This window comes from Artemia sp. Qi Xiang Cuo, chromosome 18 (genome assembly GCF_049724085.1).
Source record: "Artemia sp. Qi Xiang Cuo chromosome 18, ASM4972408v1, whole genome shotgun sequence".
NCBI classification, from domain to species: domain Eukaryota; kingdom Metazoa; phylum Arthropoda; class Branchiopoda; order Anostraca; family Artemiidae; genus Artemia; species Artemia sp. Qi Xiang Cuo.
Window position 1 is genome coordinate 41,466,653 of NC_142811.1, and position 21,333 is coordinate 41,487,985.

Here is a 21,333-nt window from a genome sequence, read left to right on the forward strand (position 1 = left end):
TACTCTGTCTCGTGTTTTAAATTAAAAAACCACAGAAAATCAGGCAACTAAGCTATTCAATTACATGCTGTTGTTTGTTATTTACTAATTTTCAGATCGATCCTTTATGTATATACTACTTTTAATTAATATTTCAGTTACTATGAGCAAGCGTTCGTTCTTTATTATAATCAGTCCTTTATGTAAACCTTACTAACCTATACTATAGTTCAGTGGTCTATAAATTTAGTATAGGCAAGAGGTCGTTCTTTATTATATTTTGGTGGAAAAATTTATTCTCTTTTAGAAATAATTTATTTTAGTTACAAAAGGTTTTTAACCCAATTAATTTCCTTTAAAATGAGCTATTGAACAACCCTCTACGATGTTCCAGTGCCAAGCTATCTCTGGATACAAAAAAAGAAAAGAGAAAAAAATATCCCGTTTGGGGAGAATAACGTTGTTAAAGTCAATTTTCTTGATTTTCAAGCCAATATATTTCCCTTGCTGTTAAAGCCAAGGGACAGAAAGTTTCCTATAAAGGGGTTTCGGACAAGGCGGTTCTAATGGTGTAATTTTTGTTTTGATCTGACTCCTTTTTTAGGAACTATGGGTTTTTGTATTTCTTAACATTGGACGTGATCGTCTCTTACTAGGTTGCTAGCTACTGCTGCAACCCGGATACCATCACCGAAAAAAGGGGGAAGCAACCCCTAAAAGTCATATAACCTTAATAAAAATAGTGGCTTATTTAGTATAGGAAAGAGTTCGTTCTTTATTATATATAAAAACCATTTTATTTTTAACTAAAAAAGGCACTAGATGTAGCAATTTCCTTTAAAATGAGCTATTATACAGCTCTCTATGATTTTCCAGTGCCCAGCTAGCTGAGAAGAAAGAAAAAGCGGAAAGAAAAAAAAATATCCCGTTTGTGGAGAATAACGTGGTTAAAGTCAATTTTCTTGAGTTTCAAGCCAATATATTTTCTTTGTTATTCAAGCCAAAGGGCGGTAAGTTTCCTTCATTGGGGTTTCAAACAAGGCGGTTTTAATGGTGTACTTATTGTTTTGATTTGACTCTTTTTTTTTAGAAGTTAGGGGGTTTTATATTTCTTAACATTGGACGTGATCTTCTCTTATAATTTAACCCAATTAATTTCATTTAAAATGAGCCATTGAACAACTCTCTACGATGATCCAGTGCCAAGCTATCTGTGGAAAAGAAAAAAAAGAGAAAGCAAAAAATATGTCGTTTGTGGAAAATAACGTGGTTAAAGTCAATTTTCTTGATTTTCGAGCCAATATATTTCCATTGCTGTTCAATCCAAGTGACAGAAAATTTCCTATACAGGGGTTTCAGACATGGCAGTTCTAATGGAGTACTTTTTGTTTTGATCTGACCTTTTTCTTAGGAGTTATGGGTTTTTATATATCTTAACATTGGACGTGATCGTCTCTTACTAGGTTGCTAGCTACCGCTGCAACCCGGATATACATGATATAATATTTAGTCAGATAATAGTGTAAGCCATTGGTAGCTCAGTTGGTAGAGTCGTCGGACGGCAAACGGACGTATGTCGCTGGTTCAAATCCAGGTCGAAGGAATTTTTTACCCCCTTTGTTTTCAACTATACTCTGTCTCGTGTTTTAAATTAAAAAACCACAGAAAATCAGGCAACTAAGCTATTCAATTACATGCTGTTGTTTGTTATTTACTAATTTTCAGATCGCTCCTTTATGTAGCTACCAGAACTTTTTAGAATGATGTTTAACGGCTCATTGGAAAACTTTTGCTCATATCTACTTTCTTTTTATCAATTCTACCATTCTAAAGTAAGCACTGAAAACAACACTTTTGGTACCACTTCTTAAGGGGAAAATCATGGAAGTATAAAATGGTATCATTGTAATAATTATGGGCCAAAACCCTTAACTGGAGGTTTGCAAGAACACCTCCCGCATGTTCCTCCTCCAGGCCCTCTTAATAAGCTACACAAATAAATTCCTACAAACACTAATATATTAAATTACATTATTAAGGGCACGGATCTGTTTTTACAGCACTGGGATTCAAATTAGACTATCATCCGGTCGATTCTAGCTTGGATTTCTTATTTTAAATCATGGTTTGTCCCTTCTTTTGATTACTTTTCAGATAATCCACTATTTTCGCAAATGGTATGCACTCATTTTTTAAAACATCCCGGGGAGGCTTATTTTGTACCTATTACTCGTAACTACGTGCTTCTTATCAATTTTATCGTCCATAAGTGCCATATAGCACTAAAAATGGCATTTTTGGTGCCACTTGTTAAGTGAAAGAGTTTGGAAGCATAAAAGGGTACCATAGCAATAATTTTGTTCTAAAGTCTTTAACTGGAGGTTTATAAGAACCCTTACATATAATCCCCCTCCAGACCCTCTTAGTAAGTTTCATAAATCGGCTACTCATCTTGAAAGTAAAAGATTATTGCGAAAACAAATTAACTAAAAGTAAAAACTTTTCAACTAGAAATCAACCAAAAATTTAACTTGAATGATCAACAGTTTTGAATTGAACCTTCAAACTTCACTGTGCAATGAAGCCTGTGTGCTAGTTTTAATGACGGTAATTGAGGGGAAAGGACATCCTTGTCCCCTTAGTTTTTTCTCCTGCCTAAGTTTTTTGACACTATTCCCCGAAGCCGCGCCACGCCGAAATGACGGCGGCGAATGGGTGATTCAGTATCGGCGGCGGCGCCGGCGGGAAATTTTTTGGCGGCGCGCCGCCGATTTTAGACCGGCAGCGCGCCACGGTGCGCCGATTTTTCTAATTAAAAATAATAATAAAAATTCCACTTCACCAAGCACGTTCAACCTCGATTTTAGAAAGGATTTTTAAATGATTGGCTAAAAACGTACAAGAACAATATGACAAAACAAGAATTTTTTGGGCCGTGCGGAAAGTGTTTATGTTCACCGTCGATCAGACCAAGAAGAAGTCTCATTTTTGGCCACTAGACCCAGGGAAACCTATGTTGTGTTTATGTTTAACATCGCATTGTTCCTATAAAATCCCGTGTTTAGTCATTTCCTTCTTTTTAATAATTTGGGCTAATGTGTGTATAAATGTGTGTAAGTTCAAACATCTCCTGTTCATCAAATACATACGAAAAAGAAGTGAAAAAAAAAACAAATAACAACATCGAAAAAACACTGTATACAAATCAGATACCATGGCTTAACAACACCAACAATTTTTCAATCAGCGGTTACATCACTTCAGTTACAATTGATGTAACAAAAGTCAGTTTGTTCACTCTGCCTGGGGCCATTGATCTTTTTGCAGTCACTATCAGTCCTGTCGTGCTAAAAAGCCGTTTAGCTGGGGCACGTGGCTGGTACAGCCAGAACTTGACGAGCGTAAACTGCCACTCGTGGGATCTGATACTAGTACTGGACCTTGGGGTCCCACAGAATGCCGCAAATGGGCTTCTTCTTTGTTTCTGCTGAAATAAATTGTTTTGCAAAGAAGAAAAAACCTACACCTTCACCAGCGGGCTCCTGCGGCGTAAACTACAGGAGGAACTAAACTGCGACTTTGCCCTCTTTTCTTATCATCATATATTAAACCTTTGAAATTCTATTCTAACAGAAATGGTCAATATGAAACGTTTTAAGTCAAAATTTAAGGCTAATTCAACTTCAGTGTGCTCTGCTAATTGTGCAAAAAAATGTAATTCATTTCTATAGATATAATTCTATACTAGCTCTAAATAACCTACCAAGCGGGAAACTACCGCAAATCAGCATCGATAAATAAATGAAACCCAAAACGAACAAAAATAATAATAAATAACTGAGTCAAACTAAAAACGAGCAGATATTAACATAAGTTGGGCTCAAAACCCCCTATGCCCTCTAAAGGCCAGAACATAATTTTAACTTTACTGAAAAAATATCAAAGTTTTTACTTTTATAACTGTGATAAATCAAATAATGCTAACATTTTGACTACTAAATATTAGTATATTCATATTAAACTGACAATGTATATCAAATTGTAGTTTTTTAAGTGAAGTAAAAATTATGTTCTGGCCTTGGAAAGTCAGAGGGGTTTTGAGCCCAACTCATGTTAATTTCTGCTGGTTTTGAATTTCACTCGAGTATTTATTGTACTTTCTGTTCGGTTGGGGTTTCATTTATTTATCGATCTGATTTGTCGTAGTTCCACGGTTGGTAGATTATTTGATTTAATTTTGCCCATTTTTGGTTTAATGGAGTTCTTTACTTTTCTTTGAAAAAAACTTATTTTTTGGAAACAGTTTTTTTAATTAATTTCTGTTAGTTTTATATTGACATCTTTATTATAAAATAAATTACAAACAGGAAAACGCCTACGGCTTTTTCTTCTTTGGAATAGTAAGAGACGATCCTCAAATAATCAGGCAGCTAACTAGGTTTATAATTTGTTCTTTAAAATAAACTTCATTAATCGGATATTTTAATATATCCTATATGGTCTAGAGGTTGGGATAGTTCTCACCCAGCAGGCTTGAGTTCAATTTCCGCATGAGAAATTTTTACTTATGATGATTTCTTAAGGAACATAATTAAAATTTCTTAATGTAATAAAAATAATTTGTTTTAATCACAAAATGTTTTTAACCCCATTAATTTCCTTTAAAATGAGCCACTGAACAACTCTCTACGATGTTCCAGTGCCATGCTATCTGTTGAACTACTAACCTATACTATAATTAAGTGGCGTATAAAATTTAGTATAGGCAAGAGGTCGTTCTTTATTATATATTTTGGAACCGCTGAATTGAGAGGCTGGACAGAAAAATTTTCAACCAATGTAGATTTTGCACTTTCTGTCAGTTTCTGAAGGATTGCAGCTTCCGGTATTTCAGGTAAATTATCAACACCAACCGCTTTTTCAGCAAGACGGGCTTCAAGTATTTTTTTTAAATCTTCTAGGGTGTATGCATGTATTGTTTTATAGAGACTGTTGTTCTCTCTTAACCACAACAGAGCTTCATGGACTTTTCTCAGATCTATTAGTGCAGTCCAAACATTCTTGTTGTAAGTAGGCTGACCATTGACAATGACTACAAAACTATCAATGTTAAGAAGTTTTTCAGGCTGAATATCTGCATTTGCTTGCACATCAACAGGTAGATATACTATTCTCCCCTTAAGAGCGTCAACAAGTTCTGTTCTAGGTCTCTTCAATGCAGTTACTTGCCCTAATCTGACGATCGTAAGACAAGGCATTACAAATCGAATCATTGCCATTTCAAAATTATTTAAACACTTTATACATTCCGGTGTACAGTCTATATGAAGGTTATTTAATACTGATCGGACATTCTCCTGACTTTTCAACATTTTCCCAGCACAGTAATCACAGACAAAGAATGAATCTATGACATCCTCTTTCCAACCTGTACATTGAATTAGTTGTTCTCTGTCATCTTTGGGTATGTCCTGTTGTAGGTGTTCTAAAATCGTGGCCATCATTACATCAAAACCTTTCTTATTTGAAAGGGATCTTAGACTCTTCAATTGGTATTTTGTCTTTATCTGCTCACAACTGTCACAATGCATTGTGGGGTATACATCCCTAATGTTAGCTACCTTATCAAGGCTCTCACCAAATAATTTTATTATTGTATTTTCATCCACAGAAACTCTAATATTGCTATCACCGTAAATGAAGTCTTGACTATTATTACGACAGAGTCTACTTGACACTTCTTCTATGTAATGACTTAGTTCCTTGTACGAGCCCTCGACTTTTAGTAGATTAATATGTTGTATAATCTTACATTTTGATACTGCCTTATATACGCTATTAATGAAACAGTTCAAGACAGGAAAATGTGGAGCTAGTGCCCTTAGAGAACGCAAATAGCTCTGACATCCCTCATTTGGGCTACAGTATAACGAATGCCCATGCTTTCTTGTGTCCCTGTAATTGATTTCACAATAATCCAAGCCGCCAAGGTAGAAATTAACCACTTTGTCAGTTGAAAATTTTAATGCTATATTATTTTCAAGGATATCAAAAAGAATTTGACATAATTCAATATCCGTCGGATAGAGCTTGCAGATATCAGGGTGACATTGCCAAGTAACCTGCTGCCCAATTTTTGGTTTTGAATGTTTACTCAGATTGTTATAGGTGACTTCAGCCATCATAATTTCCTTGTCAGATCTAGATTCAGAGCATTCTTCAATAGTTGTCTCGTACTTTTCAGGACAGTTTGTTCTACTACACAGAGAATTTTTTGCCAAATATTCAGTAGAACTAAAAGAACTGTTTAAAACACAGTTAGAAATGCTTTTTTCTTGAGTCGGTGTTCCAGGAATTTGTTCTAAATCATTAGTCTTACAAACACATTTACTAATAACCCTAACAGGCTCGTTTTCGCCATAATTGAAAAACATTGCTTTTCCTTCGCTGTTGATAGGTATGCTTGTATATATGTTTTTATTGCTGCTACATAAACTGCAATTGCTCCTTCCAAATTAATATACGAATTTTCAAAGAAGTACGCCTCCGTATATTCACTGTGTTGTCGAACATTTTCCATTGCATCTGTAAACTGTTCCGCAGTTGCCAATCCATACCTTGGAAGCTTTTCATTAAACTGACAACATTTCTTTTGGATATTACTATGAAGCTTTGCCAAGGAATTTCTAGCCGACTTTTCAACAGCATCCGCTCTTTCAAAGAGAATTTTAATCTGTAATTTTGAATACTTTTCGTGATCCTGGTAAAACATGCGTAAAATGTTTCTCAATTTACGAAGATCAGCCTGCATTTTTGCCATCTTCTTGTATTTCTGAATGTAATTTTTCCCTTTGTCCTTATGCGTTCTTCGGTGCAACCTCGCAGAGAATTTAATTTTTTCATTATAGCTTTTGTCACCCCAGTATCTACCCATTATTCTGGTAGCAACTTTTTTCTTATGTTTGTTTCGGTAATCTTCATCATTGTGATAACACATCTTGCTGTTTTCTTTTGCTCTCTCAATTATTACTTCTCGATACGCCTGGTCGGTTGAATACCTTTGTTTTGCTCTCTCAATTTTTACTTCTCGATACGCCTGGTCGGTTGAATACCTTTGCTTTTCTCTTTTCAAGATACTAGCTCTGTTGTTTGTGTAGTACTCTTTCTTCAAATTGCGTATAGCTTGCTTTGATCTAACCATTATTCTAATCAAGAATGAGAGAATTTTCAGTTTTGCCTTTCTTATATACTAATTATGACGTAACTCTATTCACGTCATAGCTCTAATATAAAACTATGATGACGTTCATTATTTATCTAGTAGGGTTTCAGACAAGGTATTTCTAATGATGTACTTTTGTTTTGATCTGACTCTATTTTTAGGAGTTTTGGGTTTTTATATTTCTTAGCATTGGACTGATCGTCTATTACTAGGTTGCTAGCTACTGCTGCAACCCAAATTCACATATATATTTATTTATGAGAGGCAGCCTGGCCGAGTGGTCCAAGGCACTGGTGTTAGCCACCAGTCTCTTCAGAGGCGTGGGTTCAATTCTTACCGCTGGTATACGATTATGTTTGAAAGACTGCAGTGTGAAAAGACATCAAAATTGCAGTTTTTGGTGGAAAAATTTTTTCTCTTTTAGAAATAATTTATTTTAGTTACTATAGATTTTTAACCCAATTAATTTACTTTAAAATGCGCTATTGAACAACCCTTTACGATGTTCCAGTGCCAAGCTATCTGTGGAAAAGAAAAAAGAAAAAAAAGAAAAAAAAAAGAAAAAAATATCCCGTTTAGGCAGAATGTTGTAGTAGCTGCCACTTTTCTTGATTTTCAAGCCAATATATTTCCCTTGCTGTTCAAGCCAAGGGACAGAAATTTTACTATGCAGGGGTTTCGGACAAGGCGGTTCTAATGGTGTACTTTTTGTTTTGATCTGACTCTTTTTTTTAAGAACTATGGGTTTTTATATTTCTTAACATTGGACGTGATCGTCTCTTACTAGGTTGCTAGCTACCGCTGCAACCCGGATATGGACTAAGGTTCGTTCTTTCATGTAAAACTAGCAAAACATTTTTTAAGCCTGATGAAGATTTAACTAATGTGTCAAAAGTAAGGTTGCAAGTCGACGATTTTGTTTTGGCCTTATTATAATTGGTATGGTGAAATAATAATACGCATATGGCTCTAAAATCATACTTCTTTATGGTTCAATATGGTCTAGTGGCTAGGATAGTTAACTTTCACTTAACAGGCTCGGGTTCGATTCCCGAGGTGGGAAAATTTTTAACTCTATAATCTTCGAACATTTGAACCTTTTATAATTTATAATGATGCATAATATAAATACTATAATCTTAACTATAGTGAAGTTGCGTATGCAAGTTAGTATAGGGAAGAGTTCGATCTTTATTAAGACATCAAAAATGCAGTTTTTGGTGGAAAAATTTATTCTCTTTTAGAAATAATTTATTTTAGTTACTATAGATTTTTAACCCAATTAATTTCCTTTAAAATGAGCTATTGAACAACCCTCTACGATGTTCCAGTGCCAAGCTATCTGTGGAAAAGAAAAAAAAAGAAAAAAATATCCCGTTTGGGGAGAAAATCGTGGTTAAAGTCAATTTTCGTGATTTTCAAGCCAATATATTTCCCTTGCTGTTCAAGCCAAGGGACAGAAAGTTTCCTATACAGGGGTTTCGGACAAGGCGGTTCTAATGGTGTACTTTTTGTTTTGATCTGACTCCTTGTTTAGGAACTATGGGTTTTTATATTTCTTAACATTGGACGTGATCGTCTCTTACTAGGTTGCTAGCTACCGCTGCAACCCGGATATGGGCTGGAAGTTTGTTCTTTACTGTAATTTCTTTAGGAAAATAATTAAAATTTCTTAATGTAATAAAAATAATTTGTTTTAATTACAAAAGGTTTTTAACCCCATTAATTTCCTTTAAAATGAGCCATTGAACAACTCTCTACAATGTTCCAGTGCCATGCTATCTGTTGAATTACTAACCTATACTATAATAATTAGGTGGCGTATAAAATTTAGTATAGGCAAGATGTCGTTCTTTATTATAAATTTCAGTGATCGTCTTTTAATGTAAAAAAAAATATAAATACTGTAATCTTAACTATAGTAAAGTTGCATATGCAAGTTAGTATAGGGAAGAGTTTGATCTTTATTATACTGGAAACAAAGAAAAGAGAAAAAAAATATCCCGTTTAGGCAGAATGTTGTAGCAGCTGCCACTTTTCTTGATTTTTTAGTACTGATTTTTAACTTGCGTGCAGCTTGCTTTGATCTAACCATTATGTATTCATGAAAGAGACCATTTGCAGTTTTGACGTTTCTTATATAGTAATTATGACGTCACTGCAGCAAAAATACAGTTTTTATTGGAAAAATTTATTCTCTTTTAGAAATAATTTATTTTAGTTACTATAGATTTTTAACCCAATTCATTTCCTTTAAAATGAGCTATTGAACAACCCTCTACGATGTTCCAGTGCCAAGCTATCTGTGGAAAAGAAAAAAGAAAAAAATATCCCGTTTGGGGAGAATAACGTGGTAAAAGTCTATTTTCTTGATTTTCAAGCCAATATATTTTCTTTGTTATTCAAGCCAAAGGGCAGTAAGTTTCCTTTATGGAGGATTTGGACAAGGCGGTTCTAATGGTGTACTTTTTGATTTGATCTGACTCTTTTTTTAGGAGCTACGGGTTTTTATATTTCTTAACATTGGAGGTGATCGTCTCTTACTAGGTTGCTAGCTACCGCTGCAACCCGGATACAATTTTACCTGATGACGTCGTGGTGTAAGGGGCTAACACGATCGGCTGTTAAGCGAAGGGTTGGTGGTTCAAGGCTACCCGGGGTCAATTTCTTTAAAATGTAATTCAGCTATCATTAAAACCATGATACGGATGATACTTACAAAAAACCCATTTACAGTATCGACCCTTTATGTAACGAACTGATTGACAATACTGACGGTTAGAGTTCGGTCTTTAAATTATCATATACTTTTAAAATTCTTTTTTATATGAATGTTTCTTGGTGTAGTGGTTAGCACTTAGTTCGGTATTTAAGTTATCATATACCGTTAAAATTCTTTATTAAATGAACGTTTCTTGGTGTAGTGGTAAAAAACATAAGACTTTGAATCCGGTGATCTGAGTTCAAATTCCGGTGGGCAGTTCTTAAGAAATGTAGCTTACTTATGCTACCATTTAGGTTTCCGCCGTAATTCTTTCTTTTCAAAATTAAATTAGTTACTATCGCCATGAGTTAGTTCTTTACCATGTCGTAACAATTTGTTTTATAATAATAATTGAGTTTGTTAATTACAAAAGGTTTCTATATACAGTAGTTTTCTTTAAAATGAGCCATTACACAGCTCTTTATTATGACAACGAACTGTTTGATTTAATACTTAAGTTACGATGGGTTCAGTTCGTTCCTTATTGTAACTAGCTACCACTTAAACCAGGATTATGTAATAGGTTGCTAGCTACCGCTGCAACCTAGATATTCTTATTTCTGCTACTATGGGCTAAGGTTTGTTCTTTCATGTAAAACTAGCAAAACATTTTTTAAGCCTGATGAAGATTTAACTAATGTGTCAAAAGTAAGGTTGCAAGTAGACGATTTGGTTTTGGCCTTATTATAATTGGTATGGTGAAATAATAATATGCATATGGCTCTTAAATCATACTTCTTTATGGTTAAATATGGTCTAGTAGCTAGGATAGTTAACTTTCACTTAACAGGCTCGGGTTCGATTCCCGATGTGGGAAATTTTTTAACTCTATAATCTTCGAGCATTTGAACCTTTTATAATTTATAATGATGTATAATATAAATACTGTAATCTTAACTACAGTGAAGTTGGGTATGCAAGTTAGTATAGGGAAGAGTTCGATCTTTATTATATCTTATTTGAAATTTATCTGCTCACAACTGTCACAATGCATTGTGGGGTATACATCCCTAATGTTAGCTACCTTATCAAGGCTCTCACCAAATAATTTTATTATTGTATTTTCATCCACAGAAACTCTAATATTGCTATCACCGTAAATGAAGTCTTGACTATTATTACGACAGAGTCTACTTGACACTTCTTCTATGTAATGACTTAGTTCCTTGTACGAGCCCTCGACTTTTAGTAGATTAATATGTTGTATAATCTTACATTTTGATACTGCCTTATATACGCTATTAATGAAACAGTTCAAGACAGGAAAATGTGGAGCTAGTGCCCTTAGAGAACGCAAATAGCTCTGACATCCCTCATTTGGGCTACAGTATAACGAATGCCCATGCTTTCTTGTGTCCCTGTAATTGATTTCACAATAATCCAAGCCGCCAAGGTAGAAATTAGCCACTCTGTCAGTTGAAAATTTTAATGCTATATTATTTTCAAGGATATCAAAAAGAATTTGACATAATTCGATATCCGTCGGATAGAGCTTGCAGATATCAGGGTGACATTGCCAAGTAACCTGCTGCCCAATTTTTGGTTTTGAATGATTACTCAGATTGTTATAGGTGACTTCAGCCATCATAATTTCCTTGTCAGATCTAGTTTTAGAGCATTTTTTCAATAGTTGTCTCGTACTTTTCAGGACAGTTTGTTCTACTACACAGAGAATTTTTTGCCAAATATTCAGTAGAACTAAAAGGACTGTTTAAAACACAGTTAGAAATGCTTTTTTCTTGAGTCGGTGTTCCAGGAATTTGTTCTAAATCATTAGTCTTACAAACACATATACTAATAACCCTAACAGGCTCGTTTTCGCCATAATTGAAAAACATTGCTTTTCCTTCGCTGTTGATAGGTATGCTTGTATATATGTTTTTATTGCTGCTACATAAACTGCAATTGCTCCTTCCAAACTTAATATACGATTTTTCAAAGAAGTAAGCCTCCGTATATTCACTGTGTTGTCAAACATTTTCCATTGCATCTATAAACTGTTCCGCAGTTGACAATCCATACCTTGGAAGCTTTTCATTAAACTGACAACATTTCTTTTGGATATTACTATGAAGCTTTGCCAAGGAATTTCTAGCCGACATTTCAACAGCATCCGCTCTGTCAAAGAGAATTTTAATCTGTAATTTTGAATACTTTTCGTGATCCTGGTAAAACATGCGTAAAATGTTTCTCAATTTACGAAGATCAGCCTGCATTTTTGCCATCTTCTTGTATTTTTGAATGTAATTTTTCCCTTTGTCCTTATGCGTTCTTCGGTACAACCTCGCAGAGAATTTAATTTTTTCATTATAGATTTTGTCACCCCAGTAACGCTCCTTGATCTTTTGTTTGGCTGTCTCAATTTTTGCATGTCTATAATCTTCATCATTGTGATAACACATCTTGCTGTTTTGTTTTGCTCTCTCAATTATTACTTCTCGATACGCCTGGTCGGTTGAATACCTTTGTTTTGCTCTCTCAATTTTTACTTCTCGATGCGTCTGGTTGGTTGAATACCTTTGTTTTGCTCTCTCAATTATTACTTCTCGAAACGCCTGGTCGGTTGAATACCTTTGTTTTGCTCTCTCAATTTTTACTTCTCGATGCGCCTGGTCGGTTGAATACCTTTGCTTTTCTCTTTTCAAGATACTATCTCTGTTGTTTGTGTAGTACCGTTTTTTCAAATTGCGTATAGCTTGCTTCGATCTAACCATTATTCTAATCAAGAATGAGAGAATTTACATCTGTGCCGTTCTTAAGTAGTAATTATGACGTCAAGGCGTAATGATTTTATTGACGTCAAGGCGCAATGATATTATTTCATGACGTCATCAGAAACAACAATATAATTTCGTGTTTTTCTATTCACTTCATAGCTCTAATATAAAGCTACGACATTCATTATTTATCTAGTAGGGTTCCAGACAAGGTAGTTCTAATGATGTACTTTTGTTTTGATCTTACTCTATTTTTAGGAGTTTTGTTATATTTCTTAGCATGGGACTGATCGTCTCTTACTAGGTTGCTAGCTACTGCTGCAACCCAAATTCACATATATATTTATTTATGAGAGGCAGCCTGGCCGAGTGGTCCAAGACACTGGTGTTAGCCACCAGTCTCTTCGGAGGAGTGGGTTCAAATCTTACCGCTGGTATACGATTATGTTTGAAAGACTGCAGTGTGAAAAGACATCAAAAATGCAGTTTTTGGTGGAAAAATTTATTCTCTTTTAGAAATAATTTATTTTAGTTACTATAGATTTTTAACCCAATTAATTTCCTTTAAAATGCGCTATTGAACAACCCTCTACGATGTTCCAGTGCCAAGCTATCTGTGGAAAAGAAAAAGAAAAAAGAAAAAAATATCCCTTTTGGGGAGAATAACGTGGTTAAAGTCAATTTTCTTGATTTTCATGCCAATATATTTTCCTTGCTGTTCAAGCCAAGGGACAGAAAGTTTCTTTTACAGGGGTTTCGGACAAGGCGGTTCTAATGGTGTACTTTTTGTTTTGATCTGACTCCTCTGTTAGGAACTATGGGTTTTTATATTTCTTAACATTGGACGTGATCGTCTCTTACTAGGTTGCTAGCTACCGCTGCAACCCGGATGTATGTGTAAGTTTTTGTTTGTGTATACCACTTAAACCCGGATTATGTAATAGGTTGCTAGCTACCGCTGCAACCTAGATATTCTTATTTCTGCTACTATGGGCTAAGGTTCGTTCTTTCATGTAAATCAGTTCAGAATAGCTAAAGTTACTGTGTAAACTGCAAAAATGTTTATTTTGTCTGAGCATTAATTTAAAAATTTTAATTCAAACTAGAAAAATACCTGAAAATTCAGAATCGGTTTTTTTTTGTTTGGTTTTTACTACTCGTCATGGGATTTTATGGGTAGAACTTTAAATGTAAGAAAAGATCGTGGTTACAGCAATAGCTAGCAACCCCTTCAGTTTGTATGAGTATGTGTTTGTGTATGCTGCAACCTGGACTACAATTAATTATTATTTCAATTCCTGTGAGCTAGTGTTCGTTCTTTATTATATTTTTTCTCCTTTGAAGTAGTAAGAGACGAACTTCAAACAATCAAGTAGCTAACTAAGTCCAATGTATGCGATGGTTTTTTATTATTCTAATGATCGTCTTTTAATATAAAATATGATTTATGTACAAAAATCAAATATCTTTGAAAAGACTGCAGTATGAAAAGAAAGCAAAAATGCAGTTTTTAGCGGAAAAATTTATTCTCTTTTAGAAATAATTTATTTTAGTTACAAAAGATTTTTAACCGTAATAATTTCCATTAAAATGAGCCATTGAACAACTCTCTACGATGTTCCAGTGCCAAGATATCTTTGGAAAAGAAAAAAAAGAAAAAAAAATATCCTGTTTATGCAGAATGTTGTAGTAGCTGCCATTTTCCTTCATTTTCAAGCCAATATATTTCCCTTGCTGTTCAAGCCAAGGTATATAGAGTTTCCTATATACGGGTTTCGGACAAGGCGGTTCTAATGGTGTACTTTTTGTTTTGATCTGACTTTTTTTTAGTCTCTTACTAGGTTGCTATACACCGCTGCAACTCGGATTTTACTATGGGCTAAGGTTTGTTCTTTACTGTAAACATTGGACGTGATCGTCTCTTACTAGTTTGCGAGCTACCGCTGCAACCCGGATCTAAATAAAAAAACTTTAATATAAAATAATATAGGCAAAAGGTCGTTCTTTATTGTATCCAGTGCCAAGCTATCTGTGGAAAAGAAAGAAAAAGTAAGAGAAAGAAAAAAATATGCCGTTTGTGGAGAATAACGTGGTTAAAGTCAATTTTCTTGATTTTCAAGCCAATATATTTCCCTTGCTGTTCAAGCCAAATGACAGAAAGTTTCCTATACAGGGGTTTCGGACAAGGCGGTTCTAAGGGTGTACTTTTTGTTTTGATCTGACTCCTTTTTTAGGAGCTATGGGTTTTTATATTTCTTAACATTGGACGTGATCGTCTCTTACTAGGTTGCTAGCTACCGCTGCAACCCGGATCCTTTATGTAAACTATGAGCTAAGGTTCGTTCTTTATTATAAACAGGAAAAAGCCTACGGCTTTTTCTCTTTGAAATAGTAAGACACGAACCTCAACAATCAAATAGCTAACTAATTCAAATGTATGTAATTGTTTGTTATTCCAATGATGGTCTTTTAATGTAATTTAGTTAACATGGGCAAGGTGTCGTTCTTTATTGTATTGTGATAACACATCTTGCAGTTTTGTTTTGCTCTCTCAATTATTACATCTCGATACGCCTGGTCGGTTGAATACCTTTGCTTTTTTCTTTTCAAGATACTATCTCTGTTTTTTTTGTAGTACTGTTTTTTTTAACTTGCATGTAGCTCGCTTTGATCTAACCATTATGTATTCATGAATGAGACCATTTACAGTTTTGAAATTTCTTATATAGTAATTATGACGTCACGGCATAATGATTTTATTTCATGACGTCATGCCGCAATGGCATTATTTTATGACGTCTTCAGAAACAACAATATAATTTCGTGTTTTTCTATTCACGTCATAGCTCTAATATAAAACTATGATGACTGACATTCACTATTGATCAAGTAGGGTTTCAGACATGGTAGTTCTAATGATTTACTTTTGTTACTATATACTACATATTACCTATACTATAGTTAAGTGGCCTATAAAATTTAGTATAGGCAAAAGGTCGTTCTTTATTATAAAAGTTTAAAATACAACCTTACCACGAATTGTTTGATTGCTTCAAAAAAAAAATCAAATGTCTTTGAAAAGACAGCAGTATGGAAAGACATCAAAAATACAGTTTTTAGTGGAAAAATTTATCCTGTTAAAATTTGTTTAAGTTACAAATGGTTTTTAACCCAATTAATTTCCTTTAAAATGAGCCATTGAACAACTTTCTATGATGTTCCAGTGCAAAGCTATCTCTGAATAACAAGAAAGAAAAAAAATATACCGTTTAGGCAGAATGTTGTAGTAGCTGCCACTTTTCTTGATTTTCAAGCCAATATATTTCCCTTGCTGCTCAAGCCGGATGACAGAAAGTTTCCTATACAAGGGTTTTGGACAAGGCAGTTCTAATGGTGTACTTTTTGTTTTGATCTGACTCCTTTTTTAGGAACTATGGGTTTTTATATTTCTTAACATTGGACGTGATCGTCTCTTACTAGGTTGCTAGCTACCGCTGCAACCCGGAACAGCGTGGCCGAGTGGTCAAAGAAGCTGGTGTTAGTCACCAGTCTCTTCGGAGGCGTGGGTTCAAATCCTAACGCTGGTATATGATTCTGACGTCATTGATCAATCTTTCATATAAAATATGTTTAAAATGAGCCATTGAACAACTGTCTACGAAGTTCCAGTGCCAAGCTATCTGTGGAATGACTAACCCATACTATAATTAAGTGACGTATAAAATTTAGTATAGGCAAGAGGTCGTTCTTTATTATAATTTTAACCCCATTAATTTCCTTTAAAATGAGCCATTGAACAACTCTGTACGATGTTCCAGTGCCAAGCTGTCTGTTGCATTACTAACCTATACTATAATTAGGTGGCATATAAAATTTAGTATAGGCAAGAGGTCGTTCTTTATTATATGAAATTAATTAGCTAATTTGACAAGACACAACTCTCTACGATGTTCCAGTATCAAACTAACTATGCAAAAGAAAGAAAGAAAAAAGATAGGCAGAGTGCTGTAGTAGCTGCCAGTTTTCTTGATTGTCAAGCCAATATATTTCCCTTGTTGTTCAAGTCAAATGACAGAAAGTTTCCTATACAGGGGTTTAGGACATGTCGGTTCAAATGGTGCACTTTTGTTTTGATCTAACTTTTCTTTAGGAGTTATGGGTATTTATATTTCTTAACATTGGACGTGATGGTCTCTTACTAGGTTGCTAGCTACCGCTGCAACCCGGATTTGAAATTTTCAGGATTTATTGTAGTTTCAGTTAACAAATATATTTTTTGTTACAACCCCCAAAAAATTACTGTATTTTACATAATAATGGATAATTATATAAAAAACCTAATTGACAAATACCATTTATGATGAACTATATCGGTCCTTTGTGTAATCTTTATTATAATGTTCTTCTATTGATCGTCTTTTAATATAAACCACCTTATATCAGTTACTATGGGCCAGAGATCGTTCTTTTGTTTAAAAAGGATTTGAGTTAGTATAAGCGAGGGTTCGTTCTTTTAATATACTTCTCGATACGCCTTTTCGGTTGAATACCTTTGCTTTTCTCTTTTCAAGATACTATCTCTGTTGTCTGTGTAGTACTGTTTTTTTTAACTTGCGTGCAGCTTGCTTTGATCTAACCATTATCTAATTAACGAATGAGACCATTTACATTTTTGTCGTTCTTAAGTAGTAACTGGTATACGATTATGTTTGAAAGACTGCAGTGTGAAAAGACATCAAAAATGCAGTTTTTGGTGGAAAAATTTATTCTCTTTTAGAAATAATTTATTTTAGTTACTATAGATTTTTAACCCAATTAATTTACTTTAAAATGAGCTATTGAACAACCCTCTACGATGTTCCAGTGCCAAGCTATCTGTGGAAAAGAAAAAAAAGAAAAGAGAAAAAAATATCCCGTTTGGGGAGAATAACGTGGTTGAAGTCAATTTTCTTGATTTTCAATCCAATATATTTCTCTTGCTGTTCAAGCCAAGGGTCAGAAAGTTTCCTATACAGGGGTTTCAGACAAGGCGGTTCTAATAGTGTACTTTTTGTTTTGATCTGACTCCTTTGTTAGGAACTATGGGTTTTTATATTTCTTAACATTGGACGTGATCGTCTCTTACTAGGTTGCTAGCTACCGCTGCAACCTGGAATGTTTCAGTTAACATGAGCTAGGTGTCGTTCTTTATTGTAATGCTGCAAGCCAAATTCACATATATATTTATTTATGAGAGGCAGCCTGGCCGAGTGGTCCAAGGCACTGGTGTTAGCCACCAGTCTCTTCGGAGGCGTGGGTTCAAATCTTACCGCTTGTATACGATTATGTTTGAAAGACTGGAGTGTGAAAAGACATCGAAAACGCAGTTTTTGGTGGAAAAATTTATTCTCTTTTAGAAATAATTTATTTTAGTTACAAAAAGGTTTTTAACCCAATTAATTTCCTTTAAAATGAGCTATTGAACAAACCTCTACGATGTTTCAGTGCCAAGCTGTCTGTGGAAAAGAAAAAAAGAAGAAAAGAAAAAAAATATCTCATTTAGGCAGAATGTTGTAGTAGCTGCCACTTTTCTTGATTTTCAAGCCAATATATTTCCCTTGCTGTTCAAGCCAAGGGACAGAAAGTTTCCTAAACCTGACTCCTCTGTTAGGAACTATGGGTTTTTATATTTCTTAACATTGGACGTGATCGTCTCTTACTAGGTTGCTAGCTACCGCTGCAACCCGGATACATAATTAAGTGGCATATAAAATTTGGTATAGGCAAGAGGTCGTTCTTTATTATAATTGATTCTACTCGTAATACTCAAGGCGTTTTTTTTTTTTTTTTTTTTTTTTTTTTTTTTTATAGTAGCAACGCCGCTTCAAGTTTACATCAGAAAAATAATCCCTATTATCGTAAATGCATAATTGCACACAGATGCAATCCGAAAAGCAAGAGATTATAATTTTTCCCAGGGGTCCTAGGGGGTGTCAAAACGTGAAAAAAGTAAATTTGTATACCACTATTTATATACTGTTATACAACTAATGCCATAACTAATACCACTATTGTATAACTAAGGAGGAAGGGGGAATCCTTGCGTGTAGGACTGGTGTTGCGTGTAGCTACCGCTGCAACCCGGATCCTTTGCGTAGATACCCTAGAAAAGTTTACCGATGATAATACAAACACTAAAGCTAAGGCTACAACTATTATTTTATATTTTATTTAATATCAGCTAGCGTTCGTTCTATATTATAAATTTCTCAACAATTACTATGGGATTGAGTTCATTCTTTAATATAAAAAAAAATAAGTACAAATGGCACTAGATTTAGAGATTTCTTTTAAAATTAGCCATTGAACAATTCTCTACGATGTTCCAATGCCAAGCTATCGGTGGAAAAGAATCTTTAATATTAATTATAATCTTTTTTTAGTTACTATGGGTTTGAAGTTTGTTCTTTACTGTCATATTACAATGATCGTCTTTTAATGTAATTCTAGCTAAAATAATGAAGATAATATGAATGAGCCACAGTGTTCAGTTTCTTTGGTCTTGAGTTCGTTTTTTAATTATAAATACAAACAGGAAAAAGCCTACGGCTTTTTCTTCTTTTAAATAGTAAGAGACGAAACTCAAACAATCAAGAAGCTAACTAAGTCCAATGTATGGAATGGTTTGTTATTTCAGTGATCGTCTTTTAATGTAATTTAACCCTATTAATTTTCTTTAAAATGAGCCATTGAACAACTCTCTACGATGTTCCAGTGCCAAGCTATCTGTTGAATTACTAACCTATATTATAATTAAGTGGCGTATAAAATTTAGTATAGGCAAGAGGTCGTTCTTTATTATACTAGCTACCGCTGCAACCCGGATTAGGAACTATGGGTTTTTATATTTCTTAACATTGGACGTGATCGTCTCTTACTAGGTTGCTAGCTACCGCTGCAACCCGGATTATAATTGGTATGGTGAAATAATAATATGCATATGGCTCTTAAATCATACTTTTTTATGGTTCCATATGGTCTAGTGGCTAGGATAGTTAACTTTCACTTAACAGGCTCGGGTTCGATTCCCGGTGTGGGAAAATTTTTAACTCTATAATCTTCGAACATTTCAACCTTTTATAATTTATAATGTTATAATACCGCTGCAACCCTGATATGGGCGAGAGATCGTTCTTTACTGTAATTAGTTACTATAGATTTTTAACCCAATTAATGTCCTTTAAAATGAGCAATTGAACACGCTCTCTGATGCTCCAGTGCCAAGCTATCTCTGGAAAAGAAGAAAAAAAGAAAAAAAGAAAAAAAAATGTCCCGTTTAGGCAGAATGTTGTAGTAGCTGCCACTTTTCTTGATTTTCAAGCCAATATATTTCCCTTGCTGTTCAAGCCAAAGGGCGGTAAGTTTCCTTTTTAGGGGTTTCGGACAAGGCGGTTCTAATTGTGTACTTTTGAATTCGATCTGACTCCTTTTTTAGGAACTATGGGTTTTTACATTTCTTAACATTGGACGTGATCGTCTCTTACTAGGTTGCTAGCTACCGCTGCAACCCATATTAAATACATAACCTAACGTAACCTAGGTACCTCCCCCCCCCCAACCCCAAAAAACAACAGTTTAAATATTGTAAACGCAATTAGCAATTACGCTTTGCCATCCATTTATCTCTTGCAAATGCCCGTTTGACAGTTCCTCGTACAGCATATAGCGGTGTGTACCAGATAATGCACAAGTACCAAAGTTTCATTTTCCTAACTTAACCCCTTTCCAAGATAGCCAAAAGTAGCTAAAGTAGAATTTTAAATCATTTTCACTTGGTTTTGGAAAATTGGCTCCAACTCCCCCCCCCCCCCCGGATTTGACAAAATTACGCCACGGCCTCTATCTCTAAACAAAAAGATCATTATGAGTCTGTATGTTTGTAGTTCGTGTTCAAATCCATGGTCGAACCAGTTAATTCAGCATATCTCTCTTGGTTCCAGTTTGAATTTAAGAGCAGCTTGGCGCAGCGGAAGCGCGCTGGGCCCATAACCCAGAGGTCGGTGGGTCGAAACCACTAGCTGCTACTTTTAGTCTTGCGGAGAGAATTCCAGAGAATAAATTTTGTAGGTTGTTGAAATCTTGAGCGAAAAGTTTACTCCATTTTTTAAAGTATAAATGCTCTGTAATACTGTTAGAAATGTGGAAATGTTAGACATGCCCATTCGTTTACGGTACCATAATACGTAACTTACTTTTATAAAGGGAAATTGACAACAGTTTTTTTTTCAGTTTGTGGATATACCACAAAAAACCTTTACTAATGTAAATACCAAAAAGAATTACTTTTCAAATATAGAGGGGGGTGGGGGGGGGGGAATACCCCCTTCTATTGACACGATTAATCAAACATCAGGTCTCTGGTTCCAAACCCACCTTAGATGTCATAATTTTGTATAATATCTCATATGCTTTAATATATGTTTCATCTTTTCCATATTGGCCTATTTGTCTGTAATGAAATTGAATGTTCTTATATCGTGTCTTAACTTTTTAGTTGTGATAGCAAATTAGAATCGCTAATTAATTATAGTTAATCAGCATACTTTCCTCTTACACTATCCATGATTTTTATTTCTTTTATTTTTTGTAATAGGTTATGTGGATATTTATAA

General features: G+C 34.5%; 1 protein-coding gene and 1 non-coding gene across 2 annotated transcripts in view; both read left to right on the forward strand.

Moving 5' to 3' along the window:
• Positions 1 to 21,333, forward strand: part of LOC148941505 (uncharacterized) — a 63,646-nt gene that overhangs the window by 42,085 nt on the left and 228 nt on the right. The gene's annotated exons all lie outside the window — the stretch shown is intronic.
• On the forward strand, positions 20,674 to 20,745 carry TRNAM-CAU (transfer RNA methionine (anticodon CAU)). Its single transcript has one exon. It is a non-coding gene; the product is annotated as a tRNA-Met (tRNA).